General features: G+C 45.2%; 1 protein-coding gene across 1 annotated transcript in view; it reads right to left on the bottom strand.

Annotated features, from left to right (window-relative positions):
• Nucleotides 1-6,097, bottom strand: part of LOC121291937 (zinc finger protein 91-like) — a 299,051-nt gene that overhangs the window by 280,127 nt on the left and 12,827 nt on the right. The gene's annotated exons all lie outside the window — the stretch shown is intronic.

Raw genomic sequence — 6,097 nt, 5'->3', positions numbered from 1 at the left:
CCCGCATGGGCCCCAGCTATGCCTGTCTCTTAATGGGGTATGTGGAACATTCCTTGTTCCAGTCCTACTCCGGCCCCCTTCCACAACTCTTTCTCCGGTACATCGATGATTACTTCGGTGCCGCTTCATGCTCTCGTCGGGACTTGGAAAAATTTATTAATTTTGCTTCCAATCTCCACCCCTCCATCATTTTCACGTGGTCCATCTCTGACACTTCCCTTCCCTTCCTTGACCTCTCTGTCTCAATCTCTGGTGATAGACTGTCCACCAATATCCATTACAAACCCACCGACTCCCACAGCTATCTCGACTACAGCTCCTCACACCCCTCTTCCTGTAAGGACTCCATCCCATTCTCTCAGTTCCTTCGCCTCCGTCGCATCTGTTCCGATGATGCTACCTTCAAAAACAGTTCCTCTGACATGTCCTCCTTCTTCCTTAACCGAGGTTTTCCACCCACGGTCGTTGACAGGGCCCTCAACCGTGTCCGGCCCATCTCCCGCGCATCCGCCCTCACGCCTTCTCCTCCCTCCCAGAAACATGATAGGATCCCCTTTGTCCTCACTTATCACCCCACCAGCCTCCGTATTCAAAGGATCATCCTCCGCCATTTCCGCCAACTCCAGCATCTTGCCACCACCAAACACATCTTCCCTTTACCCCCCCCTATCGGCATTCCATAGGGATCGCTCCCTCCGGGACACCCTGGTCCACTCCTCCATCACCCCCTACTCCTCAACCCCATCCTATGGCACCACCCCATGCCCACGCAAAAGATGCAACACCTGCCCCTTCACTTCCTCTCTCCTCACCGTCCAAGGACCCAAACACTCCTTTCAAGTGAAGCAGCATTTCACTTGCATTTCCCCCAACTTAGTCTACTGCATTCGTTGCTCCCAATGTGGTCTCCTCTACATTGGAGAGACCAAACGTAAACTGGGCGACCGCTTTGCAGAACACCTGCGGTCTGTCCGCAAGAATGACCCAAACCTCCCTGTCGCTTGCCATTTTAACACTCCACCCTGCTCTCTTGCCCACATGTCTGTCCTTGGCTTGCTGCATTGTTCCAGTGAAGCCCAATGCAAACTGGAGGAACAACACCTCACCTTCCAACTAGGCACTTTACAGCCTTCCGGACTGAATACTGAATTCAGCAACTTTAGGTCATGAGCTCCCTCCCCCATCCCCACCCCCTTTCTGTTTCCCCCTTCCCTTTTTTTTTCCGATAAATTATAAAGATTTTCCTTTTCCCACCTATTTCCATTATTTTTTTTAAAAAAAATTTTTTTTAATTTTAAAAAAAATCTTTTATGCTCTCCCCACCCCCACTAGAGCTATACCTTGAGTGCCCTACCATCCATTCTTAATTAGCACATTCGTTTAGATAATATCACCAACTTTAACTTTAACACCTATGTGTTCTTTTGTACTATTGTTGTTGACAGCTTTTGATGATCTGCTTCTATCACTGCTTGTTTGTCCCTACAACCACACCCCACTCCACTTCTCTCTCTCTCTCTCTCCGCCCCCCACACACACACCTTAAACCAGCTTATATTTCAACTCTTTCTTGGACTTGAACTCAAGTTCTGTCGAAGGGTCATGAGGACTCGAAACGTCAACTCTTTTCTTCTCCGCTGATGCTGCCAGACCTGCTGAGCTTTTCCAGGTAATTCTGTTTTTGTTTTTGTCTCTCACAGCCAATCCAAATATTTCTGGAGTAACATGACTTTCCTGAAGTTTGGGAAACTGACCGGTGAAACGGAAGCGACTTTAAGCAGCAGATCAGGTGGGGATTTAAACTTGTCATTGTCCCATCTGAATAAAACCTCTTATTGTAGCTGCTGTCTCAGTTCCACCTGGTAAACGTTTGACAGAGATTTCTAGTATGGGAATAGCCTTGTTTATCCTTGGAGGCTTTCAAACTGACAGCATCAGTGTGAGATGTGCAGCCTCGGGTGTGTTTCACAGCAGATCAGAAAAGTTGCCTCTGTCTCTGTCTTCCCCCGGAAATGCCACCCCCCCCCCACCTTATTCGGTGTCTCTTCTTGCCCTCTATCTCACAAACACACTGGCTCGCTCACTCTCTTCCTCCCTCCTACATTCCTTTTCTCTCTCTTGGTCCCTCTCTCTCACATTCTCTCTCTCGCCACCTTCATATTCCTCCACTCCATTACCGTCCCTCACTCATTTTCACATTCCCTTTCCCTCCCTATCGTATTCGTTCTCTCTTCCTTTCCCTTTGCCCCTCTCAGATTCCCTCTCTCCCTCAGTCGGAGCCGGAGCTGCTTTATCTGCATTGGATCCCCCACCATCTTGTCCTCCCTCCCTTCTCCAGATCCACTGATGACGGTGCCGAGATCCCAAGTCTCATCTTTTCTGTTTCTTTTCTATAGAAGTAGCAGGGCTGTTCTAACTGGGAGAGGGGTTGGGTGGGAAAGGGAGTGATTATTTATAAATAATTTTTAAAAGACCCACCTCAGTGCATCCTCACCGGCTGCTGCCAGAAAAGCCCCTTCCCCCCCAATCAATAAAAAACACACAACTCAAAAAGGATTTTAAAAAATAATCATTCCAAAGGGAGGGGAGAAAAGTGTCAACTATGCATTGACTCCAAACTCTGAGGTTCTGCTCTCTAAAGAGAAATGTTTCCGTCTCTTTCTCTCTCTCTTCAACTTGCAAATTTTTTGGTTTTAATTCTCCAATCACAGATTCTGTCTCTCCCGTGCTCCAGCTCCTTCAATCACAGATTCTGTCTCTCCCATGCTCCAGCTCCTCCAAACACAGATTCTGTCTCTCCCGGACTCCAGCTCCTCCAAACAGATTCTGTCTCTCCCGGACTCCAGCTCCTCCAATCACAGATTCTGTCTCTCCTATGCTCCAACTCTTTCAATCACAGATTCTGTATCTCCCGTGCTCCAACTCCTCCAACCACAGATTCTGACTCACCTGTGCTCCAGCTCCTCCAACCACAGATTCTGACTCACCTGTGCTCCGGCTCCTCCAATCACAGATTCTGTCTCTCTGTGCTGCAGCTCCTCCAATCATATTACACCCTAAACCTTTCTTGAACTTTTCGATGCCGTTTTTGCTTTTTTGAGGCTACTTGTGACGTTTTGAGGGCGAATTCACTGCTGCTCCCTTGTGTCTGGAGGACTCTCTCCCCCTGTCAGCGTGGGTCCACCTCCCAGGCACACCATCCGATGAAATTAAGATCAGTCATTCAGGAGTGTCTAAGTAACTGAGGCAGGTGAGTCTTGATCCTTATCCGGGTGTGTGAGTGAGCCAGGTTAATCCGACGCTCCAGGGACAGCTTAGACGGAGGTTGACTCTGTATCTAACCCGTGCGTACTTCTCAGTGAGTGTTTGATGGGACAGTGTCAACGTGGAGAATTTATTCCATCCCCATTTTAAATGTGGAGGAGTTCATATCCCAATGTCTTTTTAAAATTGATGAGGGTTTCTTCCTCTATCACCCTTTCAGGCAGTGAGTTCCAGATCCTCACCACCCTCTTGGTGAAAAAATTACTCCTCAACTCCCCTCTAATCCTTCCATCAATTACTTTAAATCTCTGCTACCCGGTTATTGACTTATCTACTCAGGGAAATAAGATTGAAATAATCACATCAGCTGCCTCTGCCACTTCCCTCCCTTCCACTAGTCCACCTGGACAAACTTCCATTAATGCTTTCCCTGCCCGAGCCCTGAACTCATATCTTTCTTAGTTTCTTTTCTATCTCCCCTCATACCCCCTCTGAACTCATCTTGTCCATGAGACCCAACTCCGTTTCGCTCGATCCTATTCTCACTAAACTGATCACCCAACTTCCCCTCCTGGTCCCCATGTTAGCTGACATTGCTCATGGTTCTCCCTCCTCAAATGCTTTCTCTCTCCTTTAAATCTGCTGTTATCACCCACTCCTCAAAAAAAAACCAACCCTTGACCTTGCAAACTACCATCCCATCTCCAACCTCCCTTTCCTCTCCAAAATCCTCTTGTGGTGTTGCCTCCCAAATCCTGGAAAGGGACATGAGGTCAAGCAAGAGGTGAGGGGTGAGGGGCAGAGCGAGGGGTCAGGCAAGGGAGGTGGCATCAGGCAGAGAGATCTGGTGAGGGGTGAGGGATGACTCCTCAAGTCACTCCCCCCAGTCACAGTGTCAATCTCTCAGTTATAGACTCTCCCCCAGTCCCTGGGTCACTCCCCAAGTGCAGCTTAAACCCCAAAAACAGAGTCACTCCCAGAGTCATAGCATGACACCCTGTCTCTTGTGTCCCCTCGCGCTCTCCTGTGTTCCCTCTCTCTCTCCTGTGGCCAGGCAGTTATAACCGTTTCCCTTCCCTGAAGGATATTTGGATTTTCATGTTATTTTGATTTTATTCCACAAATTCGAACATTTGTTAAATTCAGTTTCACAACAGGAGTGGTTGTGTGAAGGAATAAGAGTCAAATGAGATGGAATTAATCCAGGAGTATGAGATTAGCAGTTACTTTGGGTAAACTCACAGTAAAACATATCTTAACAGGAGTCCAAACTAGTTTGCCAAAACAGGAAGGTTAACTCCCTTCACAACAATGTGAATTCACCAAAAAGAAATACACACACCTATAATCCTATGGTTCTTGTCATTACACTAGTACAATGCTATCCCTGATAATTGAAACCACAGTCAGATAAAATAATGCTCGGCCTCAAGTCTTATTATCTTGCTGGACACTAGCCTGACAAAGCAACATTGACTAACATGATTGTTACATAAAGTCTTGTTTTCACAAATTAATTCAAAATAACATTTCCTAGAAACTGAGTGGGCACCCTGATTATAATAGGTAGTCTTTTCACCAGATATGGGATGTTAATTAGAGGGGGTCTATTATTGATGCAATGAACATCAATTATACAACTGCAAAATTCATTATAAATATTTCAACCCAAACCCAATTTTTCAGATTCATTAGATTCTTGTAGATTGACTTCTGACCTGTTCTAAACCAAGTGAATCTCATATATGCGGGGATTAAGGTAATATTACTTTAATGTTTGGCGGATATCCTGACTTTCTTTTGAAATGCTATAAAAAGTAAAGTCTAAACGTCAGAATCTCCTAAAGAAATAACAACTAGCTAATTGTTCTCTTCAGGATTTATACTATTTATATAGTGATCACAGTTCCATGCTTTCTTCTTAGAATAAATTTGTGTGTGCTTAAGTCTTTAATCATCTTCATTTCAAGTTCTGTATTCAAGTGTCAAGAGCCCTACTGCAGTTGGCGAGAACATTTACTCAAGAGTTTCACCCCGGCCCTTATAATATCCAGGAAATTACAATCTATTTAAGAAATAATTGTAAAAAATGTCAAGGTGAAGGTAATAATTCTGGTTGGTTTCAATCTTTTATTCAGAGGTTGAGCAGGACTCATAACCCAGTTACGTGTCCTTGAAGCTAGCTCCCTCTGACTGAAGTTGACAGGAATTAAACAGAAGGCACATTGGACTTTGAATAAACTTCAAATATTAATAAAGGTTGTAGTGCACCACACTTGAGGGGAGTAGCATAGATATCTTTAAGGAGAAACTAGATAAGCACATGAGCAAGAAAGGAACAGAAGGATACGCTGATAGGGTGAGATGAAGAGGGGTGAGAGGAGATTCATGTGAAGCATAAACACCAGCATGGGCCAATTTGGCTGCATGGCCTTTTTCTGCACTGTAATTCTATGTACGTAACTTTCCCTGGTTGGATCTGAACTCTCTATCTCTGGATTGTTAATCCAGCACCATAGCAATTTGGCTGCCATACCTGGAGACACATTTATTGAAATGTCTTTTCATGCCTTCTTAAATCCTCAGTCTTTCTCTTGGAACCCCTCCAACTTTGCAAAACTTCATACTTCTATTCTTTTCTGATTCTCACCCCAGTGACTGTCAGGCCATGACTGGCCAGGCCATTGGACCTGACTGTCACTGAGCTGATTTAATTGGTTTTTAATTACATCTTCCAGTTGATAACACCCAGTTCAAAAGGATGGCAATGTATCATCCATAAAGAACAATGGCGTCTTTACTCTACCAGGTTTAATATGATTTTGAACAAAGC

The sequence above is a fragment of the Carcharodon carcharias genome, chromosome 19, assembly GCF_017639515.1.
Source record: "Carcharodon carcharias isolate sCarCar2 chromosome 19, sCarCar2.pri, whole genome shotgun sequence".
NCBI classification, from domain to species: domain Eukaryota; kingdom Metazoa; phylum Chordata; class Chondrichthyes; order Lamniformes; family Lamnidae; genus Carcharodon; species Carcharodon carcharias.
Note: the sequence above shows the minus strand (reverse complement) of the source record. Positions and strands in the feature narration are given on the sequence as shown.